Source organism: Ursus maritimus, unplaced genomic scaffold (assembly GCF_017311325.1).
Source record: "Ursus maritimus isolate PB19 unplaced genomic scaffold, ASM1731132v1 scaffold_10, whole genome shotgun sequence".
Taxonomy (NCBI): Eukaryota; Metazoa; Chordata; class Mammalia; order Carnivora; family Ursidae; genus Ursus; species Ursus maritimus.
Window position 1 is genome coordinate 19,607,930 of NW_024423344.1, and position 14,347 is coordinate 19,622,276.

General features: G+C 38.0%; 1 protein-coding gene across 1 annotated transcript in view; it reads right to left on the reverse strand.

The window, feature by feature from the left end:
* The window catches only part of LOC103677640 (phosphatidylinositol 3,4,5-trisphosphate 3-phosphatase TPTE2-like), a 149,853-nt gene that overhangs the window by 25,050 nt on the left and 110,456 nt on the right, over positions 1 to 14,347 (reverse strand). The gene's annotated exons all lie outside the window — the stretch shown is intronic.

Sequence of the window (14,347 nt, forward strand, 5' to 3'; positions counted from 1 at the left end):
AGAACTAATTACACACCCTGTTTTTCTAACCAACGTAAATAAAAGTACCTATAAAAGATAAAACATGGCCGGAACCCAAAACATGACATAGCATTTATAACACCCATTTTTCCTTCTATTTTTGAGTCTTTAAGTGTGTTACAAAACATACATGAAAAGTAAAGAGAACAGTAGAATGAACCCCATATATCTGTTTCCAGAGTACATTATATTGCTGTACTTATTTCTCTCATCTTCCCTCCCTCCCTGTTTTTCTTCCTCTCTTCTCCTACAGCATTTCATTTTTAAACTTTTTTTTGAGTAGGCTCCACACCCAACACGGAGCCCAATGCTGGGCTTGAAACTACGACCCTGAGATCAAGATCCGAGCTGAGACCAAGAGTTGGACACTTAACCAACTGAGCCACCCAGGCGCCCCCTATAGCATTTTAGAGCAAACCCTTGATTTCATGTCATTTCATCCTCGAAGTTCATGTTTTATTCTAATTTATATTTTTGCCCTTGCTATTCAAAATTTGATTTAAAAAATACAGTGCAGAGAAAGACAATTATCATATGGTTTCACTCATTTATGGAACACAAGAAGTAGGAAGATTGGTAGGAGAAGAAAGGGAAGAAGAAACAGGGGGTAAACAGAGGGGGAATGAACCACGAGAGACTATGGACTCTGGGAAACAAACTGAGGGCTTCAGAGGGGAGGGAGGTGGGGGAATGGGATAGACTGGTGATGGGTATTAAGGAGGGCACATATTGCATGGTGCACTGGGTGTTATACGCAAGTAATGAATCATGGAACTTTACATCAAAAACTAAGGATCTACTGTATGGTGACTAACATAATAAAAAATATTATTAAAAATTAAAAAACACAGTGCATCTTTTATTTCTACAGCTATCTGTAGCTTTTGTTGTAGCCAGTATATGCTGAACTTACTTTGCATAATTTCGAGGTTACCATTTTAACTTCAGATATATTCTGTTTTCTATTCTATTCCTTTTTTTTCAGCAAACAACTAAACTTATTTTGCACCCATAGTTTGAAAAATATTCTAAGCCAAGTACTTCCAAAAAAGACTTTTTACCACCTCATGCTATGATACGTAGACTTCTTGCTAATGGAAATCCTGACTATTAACCACCCAGCTCTCAGTGCTATCGACTGTTACCATTTCAGTTCTGTCTGGAGGACATCTCTGGGTCTCTATAACTGGTATTTTCCCATCTGAAAAACACTTTTGTGGATTCCATGTCCTTGTTCTATCACCCAGTCAAGTCAGGTACAGCAGGGAAGCGTAAAAATGGTCATTCTTACCTCCAATATTTTATCTTAACTGAAAACATACATGTATACTTAATCACTAAACTTCTGATATTAGACAAAGGTTTTAACTTTTTAAGTATGAGTCTCCCAGTTGGAGTTATTTTCTTAGAAAGGCCAGGCCCATGGTATAAACCACTGCACCATCAAAACTTTCTAGTTTCAGATTCTTTACAGCAATCTAGGTGAAGAAGTTCTTAGATTTTACCACTGGGGCTTTTCTCCCAGTGTTTTATATTAGTCTTCCTTGCACTTAGCTACAATTTCGGCTGTAGCCACTCAACTTCTTTGAATCTTCTTGAAACATTCAACTAAGGGCTCATAAAATGGTAACGTTCTTTTCACGCTGACATTTTACAGATCTACATAATATTTGATTATCTGATGTAAGTATAATAGCAAGTAGAACCAGCGGACACTGGTGGAAGCAGAAACACACAGGTGCACCAAACTGAAGCTTACTAGCGCAAGTTTTCAACACGCCGGTGGACGCCGCAGGTGTGTTTATAGAGGGGCTAGAGAGCACCAGAATATTCACCAAGCTGGTTGGATGGACGTCTGTAAGAGATCTCTTGTTCCTGAAGTCAGAAGCAGCATCTTGGATCGCTAAATAAAATATAGTTCTGGCTTTCATAATTATAACTGACACTTGGATAATACTTTACAGATCTCATACAATCCTTACGGCCACTCTGTGAGGTAAATACCCTGCATAAGGAGGGAGAAACTGAGGTTCTACGGGTTTAAGCAACTTTCACGTCGTCAAAGACATCTTAATGCCAGCTTACAGGATCTTTTACAACAATCCCCAAACTTTATTCTTTCTCAGCTGTGTCTGTCATCCTCCCCATGATGCACAAGTTATAGTCCAAGTTCTTGAGTCTGTAAGCAGAGACTGAGGTAATTTTCCTGACTCCAGAGAGGTAGCGTGTATACGTGTGTGAGTGGGTGCACGTGTGTGTGTCCTTTAAAGTGGCTCAGAGCACCCAAGATGTAAGTAAAAGAGGGGAAGTCCAGTCCAAGACCGTGCCCTAGGAAGATCCTAAACTCACCTCCTCCACGGACACAACTAATCTACACCTATTTACAGAGCAGTTCCTCCTGAAGAAGAACTGAAGCTGACAGAATGGCTTCTGCACAACGTAAGATCGAGAGACCACACACAGAATGGCGAGAGAGAGGGAGACATGGTAATGAAGGGACCCCTCCCCCACCCCCAACACTGCAAACTGCGGTGGGGAAGGACAGTACTGAGGGACCACAAGCAGATTCATCTGCCCTGGGGAACAGACAAAAAGACACAGTTTAAAAGAGAAACCAGTATATAAAAGATCCAGCCCTACGAATTTGCCAAACAGCAGGTGACCTGTTAGAACTTAGAATGAGCTCTGGGTCAGAAAGGCTGGTGAGTGCCATGGTTTCTGCTTCCCCTCCACCTTGATACTGTGACCAGGAGCAGGGTCCAGGTGCCCTAGACGGCCTGCCACCTCAATGAGCCAGGGGTCACTAATCCACTCCAGCCATAGTTGTCCCACCAAGGCAGCCCCAGTGCTGTATATACCGGGACATCCCTGATTAGTGCTCACTACAACTCTGGCTGTTGTGCCCAGGTGATACAGGTGCAAAGTGCCATGGAACATACTAGGCCTGCACTACTTCTGCTTCAGGCAGCTGGTTAGGGCTCTGTTAGCACAGAGCACTCTAGGACCTCCCAACTCATACCTGCTTTGGTTCTAGCTAACCTGCCAGAGCATTCCTACGTGGAGCACCCCAGGACACTGATTTGTACCCACTTTGGCTTCAACTGTCCTCTCAGGGAACCCTCTGCATGGAGAGCCCCAGGACTTCCCTGGCCTGCACAATCACTTTAGCTATAGCTGCCTGCTAGGGTGTCTCCTGTGAAAAGCTCCCCAGGACCCCCTGGCCTGCATGCCGCCTTAACTCCAGACACCCAACCAGGGTACCCCCTACATGGAGTGCCCTGGAACCTCCAGCCTGTGCCTCAGCTCTAGCCACCCCATCAGGGCACCTTCTATAGGGACAGGGACGGGATCCCCCTAATTGCACCTACTTCAGCTTTGGCCATTCTGCAAAGTTCCCTCTGCATGGAAAGCCCAGGGACTCCCTGGACTGCACTCATTTCAGCTTCAGCCAGTCTGTCAGGATGCCCTCTGTGCAGAAAGCCCATGGGCCACCCTGGCCAGTGCCTACTACAGCTCTGGCCATCCTACCAGGACAGCCCGGCATGGAGTATTCTGGGACCCACAGCCCAGGCCATCCACAGCTCTAGTTAGCCAAAGTCACCAGGCACACACTGTCTACACAGGGGATGACCATACACAAAGACCATTCCTTTCAAAGTTTAGAAGTAGCTGATCTGCTTAATTCATGAAAACAAACACAGAAAGTCAAGTACAATAAGGAGACAGAGGAATATTCTTTAAACAAAAGAGCAAGACAAAACCTCAGAAAAAGAACTAAATAAAACAGAGGTAAGCAATATATCTGATAAAGTTTAAAGTCATGATCATAAACATGCTTACTGACTGGAGAGAAGAATGGAAGAACTCAGTAAGACCTTCAACAGAGGGATAGAAAACATAAAGAAGCACCGACTAGAGCTGAAGAACACAATAACTGAAATGAAAACACAGTACAGGGAATCAAATGTACATTATCAGATGCAGGAGAACAAATCAGCAACTTGAAAGCATGATAATGGAAAACACACAAGCTGAACAGCAAATAAACGTAGAAATTAAAAAAAAAATGAATAGTTAAGGGACCCCTTCGACAACATCAAGAAAACAAATATTGACATTATAGGCATCACAGGAAGAGAATATAAGGGGGCAGAAAACTGACTTGAAGAAATAATAGCTGAAAACTTCCCTGAGTAAGGAAACAGACAGCTTGGTTCAGGAAGCACAGAGAGTTCCAAACAACATGAGCCCAAGGAGATCTACATCAAAATACATAATAATTAAAATGTCAGAGGTTAAAGATAAAGAGAGAATTTTAAAAGTGGTAAGAAAGAAGCAAAAAGTTATACACAAGGGATACCCCATAATGCTATTGGCTGATTTTTCAGCAGAAATTTTGCAGGTCAGAAAGGAATGGCACAATACATTCAAAGAGCAGAATGGAAAAAAACCTACAACCAAGAACATTCTACCCAGCAAGGTTATCTCTCAGAGTTGAAGGAGAAGTAAAGAGTTTCTCAGGCCAACAAAGGTAAAAGAGTTCATCACCATTAAACCAGCCTCATAAGAAATGTTAAAGGGACTCCTTTAAGTAGAAAAGAAAAAAAGGCAATAATTAGAAGAAAACTATAAAAAGATGTACATATGACAACATATAAATAAAACATGGAGGGGGAAGTAAAAAAGAAGTTCTTTTAGAATGTGTTTGAACTTAAGTGACCATCAGCTTAATATAGACTGTTACATACTTGGGATGTTATATACAAACCTCATGGTGACCACAACCCCAAAACCTATAACAGATACACAAAAAATAAAGAGAAAGAAAGCTAAGCATAACACTAAAAAGTCATAATCACAAGGAAAGAGAACAAGAAAGGAACAGAGAAATGCTACAAAGAAATAATTTTAAAAATGGCAGTAAGTACACACCTATCAATAATTACTCTAAATATACATGACTTAAATACCCCAATCGAAAGATACAGGGTGACAGAATGGAAAAACAAGACCCATCTCTATGCTTCCTACAAGAGACTCAGTTCATACCTAAACACACACATAGATTGGCAGTCAAAGAATGGAAAAAGGTTTTCCATGGAAATGGAAATGAAAAAAAATGCTGGAGTGACAATACATCAGGCAAAAGAGACATTAAAACAAACACTGTGACAAGACACACAAAAAAGGGCTTTACATAGGATAAAGGGATCAATCCAACAAGAGGATATAACAATTAAAAATATCTATGCACCCAACACTGGATCACCTAAATAGATAAAGCAGATATTAACAGACATAAAGGGATGAACTGATAGTAATACAATAATAGTAGGAGACTTTAACACCCTACTTACATCAATGGAGAGATTATCCTGGCAGAAAATGCATTAGAAAACAGTATCTTTGAATGACATATTAGACCAAATGGACTTAACAGATATACATAGACCATTCCATCCAAAATCAACAGAATACACATTCTTTTCAAATACACATGGAAAATTCTCCCGGATTGATCCTGTGTTAGACCACAAAACAAACCTCAATAAATTTAAGAATATTGAAATCACATCATGCATCTTTGGACCACGTTGGTACAAAACTAGAAATCAATCACGAGAAAAAACGTGGAAAACTTGTGGAGGCTAAATGTGTTAATAAACAACTAATGGGTCAATGAAGAAATCAAAAGGGAAATAAAAAAATCATGGAGACAAAAATGAAAACACAATACTCCTCAATCTTTGGGATGCAGCAAAAGCAGTTCTAAGAGGGAAGTTTATAGTAATAAAAACATACCTCCAGAAATAAGAAAAATCTAAAATAAACAACCTAACCTCATGCCTTAAAAGTTAGAAAATGAACAAATAAGCTCAAAGCTAGTAGAAGAAAGGATGTAATGTAGAGCAAAAATAAATAGATACTAAAAAACAAAAAGATCAATGAAACTGAGAGCTGTTTCTTTGAAAGGATAAATAAAATTGAGGAAACTTTAGCTAGACTTATCAAGAAAAAAAGAGATAGGACCCAAATAAATAAAAGCAGAAACAAAAGAGAAGTAACAACTAATAACACAGAGATACAAAGAATTATAAGAGAGTAGTACAAAAGATTATATGCCAACAAATTAAAGTCTAGAAGAAATAGGAAAATTTCCTAGAAACATATAATCTTCCAAAACTGAATGAAGAAGAAACAGAAAGTCTGAACAGACCAAGTATAAGTAACAAAATTGAATTAGTAATAAAAAGCTACCACCAAACTGAAGTTGAACCAGATGGATTCACAGGTGAATTCCACTAACTGTTTAAAGGAGAGTTAATACCTATCATACTGATCTATTCCAGAAAATAGTAGGAGGAAAGCTTCCAAATATATACTTCAAGACCAGCATTACCCTGATACCAAAACCAGACAAACACTACAAAAAAAGAAAACTACAGGCCAATATCCCTGATGAACGTAGATGCAAAATCCTCAACAAAATATTAACAAACCATATTCAACAATATATCAAAAGGATCATTCACCACAATTGAGTGGGATTTATTCCGGGGATGCAAGGATGGTTCAATATTTGCAAATCAATCAACATGATATACCACATCAACACAACAAAGAATGAAAATCGTATGATCATTTCAATAGATGTAGAAAAAGTGTTTGACAAAATTTAACATTCATTCATGATAAAAACTCTCCACAAAGTGGTTTAGAGGAAGCACACCTCAACATAATAAAGGCCATATATGAACAACCCACAGCTGACATCATACTCAAAGGTAAAGAACTGAGCGCTTTTCCTCTCATAGGAACAAGAAAAGGATGTACACTCTTGCTACTTTTGTTCAGCATAGTACTGGAAGTCCTAGCCATAGCAATCAGACAGGATAGAAATAAAAGCCATCCAAATCGGTAAGGAAGAAGTAAAACTGTCATTATTTGCAGGTGCCATGATACTATACACAGAAAATCCTAAAGATTCCATCAAAAAACTATTAGAACTGGGACACCTGAGAGGCTCAGTTGGTTGATTCTGACTCTTGATTTTGGCACAGGTCACGGTCCTGGGGTTGTGAGATCGAACCCTGCATTGAGCTCTGTGCTCAGCACAGAGTTTGCTTGAGATTCCCTCTCTCTCTCTCTCTCTTCTGCTACCCCCAAAACCACTCTCTCTCTCTAGATAAACAAATAAATAAAATCTTTAAAAAGACTATTAGAACTGATAAATTCAGTAAGGTCATGGGATACAAAATTAATACACAGAAATAGGTTATGTTTGTATACACTAATGACAAAGTAGCAGAAAGAGAAATCAAGAAAACAATTTATAATTGCATCAAAAGGAATAAAAAACCTAGGAATAAACTTAACCAAGGAGGTGAAAGATCTGTACTCTGAAAACTACAAAATACTGATGAAAGAAATTGAAGACACCACAAACAAATGGAAAGGTAGTCTATACTCATAGGTTGGAAGAATTAATATGGTTAAAATGTCCATAGTATCCAAAGCAATCTACAGACTGAATTCAACCCCTATCAAAATACTACATTTTTCACAGAATTAGAACAAAGAATCCTAAAATTTGTATGGAACCAAAAGACCTTGAATAGCCAAAGCAATCTCGAGAAAGAACAAAGCTGGAGGTATCACAATCTCAGATTTCAAGATATACTACAAAGCTGTAGTAATCAAGATAGTATGGTACTGGCACAAAAGTAGACACATAGATCAATAGAACAGATCAGAAAGCCCAGAAATAAACCCATGCTTTTTGGGTCAGTTAATTAATGACAAAGGAGGCAAAAATATACAGTGGGGAAAAAAGGCAGTCTCTTCGATAAATGGTGCTGAGAAAACTAGACATGCACATGCAAAAGAATGAAACTGGACCACTTTCCTACACCATATACAAAAATAAACTCAAAATGCATTAAAGACCTAAATGTGAGAACCTGAAACCATAAAACTCCTAGAAGAAAATATGGGCAGTAAGCCCTTTGACATTACCCTTAGCAATATTTTTCTACATATGTATCCTGGGCAAGGGAAACAAAGCAAAAATAAACTATTGGGACTAAACCAAAATAAAAAGGTTTTCCATAGTGAAGGAAAGCATCAATAAATGAAAAGGCTATCTACTGAACAGGAGAAGATATTTGCAAATGATATGTCTGATAAGGAGTTAATTTCTAAAATATATTAAAAACTTATATGACTCAACATCAGAAAACCTCAAACAATCCAATGAAACAATGGGTAGAGGACCTGAATAGACACTTTTCCAAGAAGGCGTACAGATGGCCCACAGACAAATGAAAAGATGCTCAACATCACTAATCATCAAGGAGATGCAAAACAAAACTGCAAGGAGATGTCACCTAACACCTGTCAGAATAGCTAGAATACAAGACAAGAAAAAAAAAAATAAATGTTGGCAAGAATGTGGAGAAAAAGGAATCCTTGTGCACTGTTGGTGAGAATCTAAGCTGGTGTGTCTACTGTAAAAAATGGTATGGAGGTTCCTCAAAAAATTAAAAATAGAATTAACATACGATCCAGTAATTTCATTGCTGGGTATTTACCCAAAGAACACAAAAGCACTAATTTGAAAAGGTATCTGCACCCCTGTGTTTATTGTGACATCATTTCCAAAAGCCAAGATATGGAAGCAACTCAAGCATCCATCATAGATAAATGGAAAAAGAGGTGGTATATACATAAAATGTAATACTACTTGGCCATAAAAAAGATCTTGCCATTTGCAACAACATGGATGGATCTAGAGCATATTATTCTTAGTGAAATAAGTCAGAGAAAGACAAATACCATATTATTTCACTTATATACGGAATCTAAAAAAACAACAGAAGCCAACTCATAAATACAGAGAACAAAATAATGGCTCCCAGAAAGGAGAGGGTAAGGGGATGGGCAAAATGGGTGAAATGGGAGCAGGAAGTACAGGTTTCCACTTATGGAATGACCAAGTCACGGGTTGAAGGGTGCCGCACAGGGCATATAGTCAACGGTATTGTAATAGCATTGTATGGTGACAGATGGTGCTACCCCTGTGGAAAACATAGCATAATGCATACATTTGCTGAAATCAGTATGTTGTACACCTGAAGCTAATGTAATGTATATCAACTATACTTCAATTTAAAAAAATCTAAAATAATTTCTTATTCAAGAAATTCAGGCCCAACTAGCCTTTTTATCAGTTTGATACAATGCCTCATTTGATACAATTTTCTCAAATAAAGACGTACTTTGTAGCATCCTTGAAACAACTTTGAAAGAGCTAGAGAAGCTTAGACATTCACCTCTATTTTTTAAATAAAAACATGCTTATTGCATACTTACTAGAAAAAGACTAAGAAAAGATAATTCTGCTGCTAAAAACTGATAGTATATGGACCACCTGGCTGGCTCAGTCAGTGGAGCATACAACTCTTGATCTCAGGGCTGTGAGTTCAAACCCCACATTCTGTGTAGAGATTACTTAAAAATAATTTTTTTTTAAAAAAAGATTTATTTATTTATTTGACAGAGAGAGCGTGAGCAGGGTGAGAGTCAGAGGGAGAAACAGACTCCCTGCTGAGCAGGGAGCCTGATGCAGGGCTCGATCCTGGGACTCTGGGACTCTGGGATCATGACCTGAGCTGAAGCCAGATGCTTAACTGACTGAGACACCCAGCCACCCCAAAAATAAAATCTTTTAAAAAATTGATAGTATATCATTGAGGGATAATAATAACGGCCATTATTATTGAGCTATTGCAACCTCTTGCCTGGAACTCTTCACATTTCATTTAATCCCCACAATGTAACTAGGAGTTTGGTACTGTCATCATTACATTTTACATATTAGAAAATAAAGGCAGGGAGATTTTAAGTAATTAATGCAATTATTTAATAGCATAGCTGGGATTTGAACCCGGATATTTTATTTCAAAGCCTGTGCTTTTAATTACTATGTTTTGATAACCGGAACTTTTCAACTTTTTAAAAAAATCTTTCAAACAGAAAAAAATCTAATTGAAAACAGTAAACATTGGTAAAAGACACCTGTAAAAAAGAGCTAAAGAATCTGTCAACGTTTTCAGTTAATTCTAGTCCTTGGGTCCAGTAGACTTACATCCTAGAAAGCTCCAAATTCCTAAATGAATAAATTTACCAGAGAGATTGCTCAACATCATTGAAATTCTCTATGGTGAAGAACATGAAAGGTGCTGTAACGTAGCTCTGATTTCTTTTCCTACTTTGAAAATCAGGAGGTGGTACATTTCCCAAACAGGAAACCATTAACTTTGGGGTTAATTCAGGCAAAACGTTAATGCAGATATACTTAAAAAGACTGATTATATACACATAGAAAAACCATTATTACTCAGGCCAAACATGACTTTTCTAAGTTCTGGTAGATTCCATTTATTTCTTTGATATTCTCATGATACACTTTATACTTTCTGTATACCTGTATTCTCACGGTACTCCTTGTACGACATCTGCTCAAATGTCATTTTATTGGTAAGATTTCCTTGACTATTTACATATCAAATTAGCAACCTCTCCCCACTTCATATTTTTCTTATCCTTTTTTCTATTGCATGAATCACCAACTAAAACATTTTTTTTTCTTTGTAAACAATAAACTGGTCTCCATGGGAGCAGCGCACCTGTGTGCTTTGTACACTTTCACATACCATGCGCTACACACTATCTGGTGTTAAATGCATGCATGCATGAATATCTGGCCTTTCAATTTATCATGACACCCAGTCTCATAACCACTCCTTTTTCTCATTTTGATTTCACTTCCTTATCCACCTAGATGCATGGTAGACAATTTCACTACTGGTTCCACCAATACTGAAAAATCATTGCCAATAACATTGCCTCTCATGTTCCTGGGCCCTTTTGCTTCACCTACTCTGTAAAAATCTAACACTGGGTCAGTTGAAGCACCAACTTCCTCTGTCCCTACACCAGAAATGTGGAGACACTGGAGATGCAGAGAACTGCTGGAGAAAAATCACACAACTTTTCATATTGGTAGCATAGAAGACCATCTAACACTTAAGCTGGGCTTTCAATGTGGCCAAGACACCTCTCTCTACATGTTGCTTGTCAGTTCTTTTTCCTGGTTCCCTCAGAATCTGGCTGATATTTCCCTAATATTAAGTCTACACCCCAACCACCTTCCCACAGTCTCTCAGTTTGTGTCATTTCTTTCTTCAGAGAAGACCTCTTAACTTGTTGTCTCCCTGAGTCCCCATCATAAGCTTCCTACAACTACATCTATCCTTACCTTCTTCCCATGAATCTCACTTATAAGGAGTTTCTCTTCTCATTTGAATTCTAATTCGTTAACATGCAGTGTAATATTAGTTTCAGGTGTACAATATAGTGATTCAATACTTCCATACATCACCCAGTGTTCATCATGACAAGTGCATTCCTTAATCTCCATCACCTATTTCCCCCATCACCCCCCACCATCAGTTTGTTCTCTATAGTTAAGAGTCTTTCTTGGTTTGCTTTTCCCCCCCCCTTTGCTTATTTGTTTCTTAAATTCCACATGTGTGTGAAATCATATGGCATTTGTTTTTCTCTGACTTATTTCACTTAGCATAATACTCTCTACCTCCATTCACATCATTGCAAATGGAAGAGTTTCTCCTCTTAATTCAGCAAAATCCTCTAGTTGGCCTCTGGATCCCATCCCCTTCTCCTGATTTAGTGTCTTGACACTATCGGTCCCCACTTTTCTGTATCTTTAACGACTTCCTCCTCTGACTCCCTCCCCACGGTAAATAACTATATTCAGGTCCCTTCACCTTACCTTATAAACAACACTATCAGCCCAAATGCCCAAACAACTAACCTCTCTGTCCTTTCACAGCCAAGCTTCTTGAATCCCTAGCCTACACTTGCTAATGCCACTTCTTCCTCATCAATGTTCTTGTGCTGGATGTCCTTAGACTCCATTTTAAGCATTATAATAGCTACCATTTATTCACTGTTTACTAGGTGGCAGGTGCTCTGCTATACATTCTAATACGTTTTATCTCACTTTAGTTTCATAACCATCTTATGAAGGAGGTAATTGCAATTCCCATTGTACAGATGGGAAAACAGACTTACAATGGTTATGTAACTCACCCAAATGGGTTAGTAATGGTCCTAGGATTTAAATTCAGAGTTAAATGCTAATTGTTCCACTATTACCCACTGCGTAAGAATATACACACGTAGAGAAACACTGTTCTACAACATTTGTAAGTTTATTATGGTTTTTCAATTTTATTTCAAAATACTTTCTTATAGTAACTACTTTTTATCTTTTCAAAGTAGATATGTATAAATTTATGAAATCAATGTATCTATTTCAGTCTTGAGCTCCTTCATACCCCACTGATGTAACTGCCTTTTCTAGTCACCTGAAGGCCACTTCACTCTTTCTTTTTCAGTATTTCTTCATTGCACCTGGATTGCTGTTTTTGGAGTTTCCTTTACTGGCCTTTTCTTTCTTCATTTCAGATATTCTGTTATTTATCTGGCAAATCTGGCAGGATGGTTACTCTTCTATTTTCTCATAAGTGAAAAGCATTTGTTCTAAGAAATAGGGAATTTTGAAGGCTTTTCTTTACTTTTAAAAGGATACTGAAAATTTCAATCTGAGTACTATTTGCAGTAGAGTGCAATAAATCTAACAAAGATGTTTGAAAGTTTAAAAAAAAGACTATTTCTAAGTCAAGATGGTGGTTTAAACACCAGTGATGGATTGAAAAACCTCTGCCTCTATCTAAAACATAGAACCCAAAAATAAAAAGGCAAGGAAAACTCAGAGGATCAGAAATGAAGAAGGGAATCAGGTTGGTAAGTAGGAGTTGAAGTCAAGAAATCTCAAAAGAAACAATTATGGGGGGGGGGGTGAAAGAATCCACGGAATGCAGAAAAGGAAATAAAAGGAAGCATGGAAAATTTGTTGTAAATATAAAATACATAATTGAATGCCATAAATAAGTCCAAATATGTCAGCAGTCACACATAATAAATACATTGAAAATGGAGCTACTGAGATTACATTTTCAATGATGCAGCTATATGCTGCTTCAAGAGACATATCTAAGCCAAAATGACATGGAGAGTTTGAATATAAAATGATGAAAAATTCATAACCCACTAAAATGATATAAAATCATGCATTTGCATGTACCTAACAATACACCATGAAATACAAAAAGCAAAAGTTGGTAGAATTAAAAGGAACCAGCATATTTAAAATCATGGGGGAAACTACTAATATACTTCTCTCAAATTCTGACATGAGAAAATAGTAAATAAAAAGATTTGAAAAATATAATTCACAGGCTGATTTCATGGATAGATAGATTTCCCTGCATCTGAAAATTAGAATATACATGTTCTAGGTATTAGATTTCTCATTATAGTTTCAAATGGATCATATATTACACCACAAAGTCTCAACAAATTCCAAAGACCCAATATTATTGTGCAGAAGTTAATAGAGCAGGCCTGTGACTGCCTTCTAGAGGCCTGTCTGGAAGTTTGGCCTTGGCCAGTATCTAGAAAATTGGATTTGGGGAGGATTCCCACACCATTACCTGATAAGACTGGCTCATTGAACCTAAAACTACACAAACAATATGGTTTTCCGTGGAACACCTGATTTCCTCCTGGGAACGTGGAATTTTAGTGCATCCTAGGCATAAGATGTCTACTAACCAACCTCCAATAAAAAACCTGGGCACGCGGTCTCTAAGGAGCTTCCCCATGTTGTCACAACTCACTGCTGAAGGAATTAATCACATCCTCTGTGACTCCACTGAAGATGACACTTGGAAGCTTCTGCCTGACTTCTTCTGGACTTTGCCCCATGTACCTTTTCCTTTTGCTGATTTCCCTTTGTATATGTTTACTGTAAGAACTCACAGCCATGAATAGGACTATATGCTGAGTCTTATGAGTCCTCTGGAGTATCACTGAATCTGGGACACAGTTGGTGGCAGAAGTGGGATTCACTAAAATGACTGGCTCACTGAAATATGGCAAAAGCATTGTCTGGGAAAAGGAAGGATGAAGGAATATGGGCATGACACATCTTTGGTGCTTGGGTGGTTATGGAGTAACCAGCAGCGTGAAACAGCAGCTCAGCTGCTGTTGTGAGAGGGAAAAGTCACCTATGGAATTAAAAACAAATAGATTCAACCATATATAAACCAGCTTGCTGGTTCCCCTGGCTGATTTTGGCCACACTGGCTAAAGTGAGAGAAAAGCGCAACGCATATGA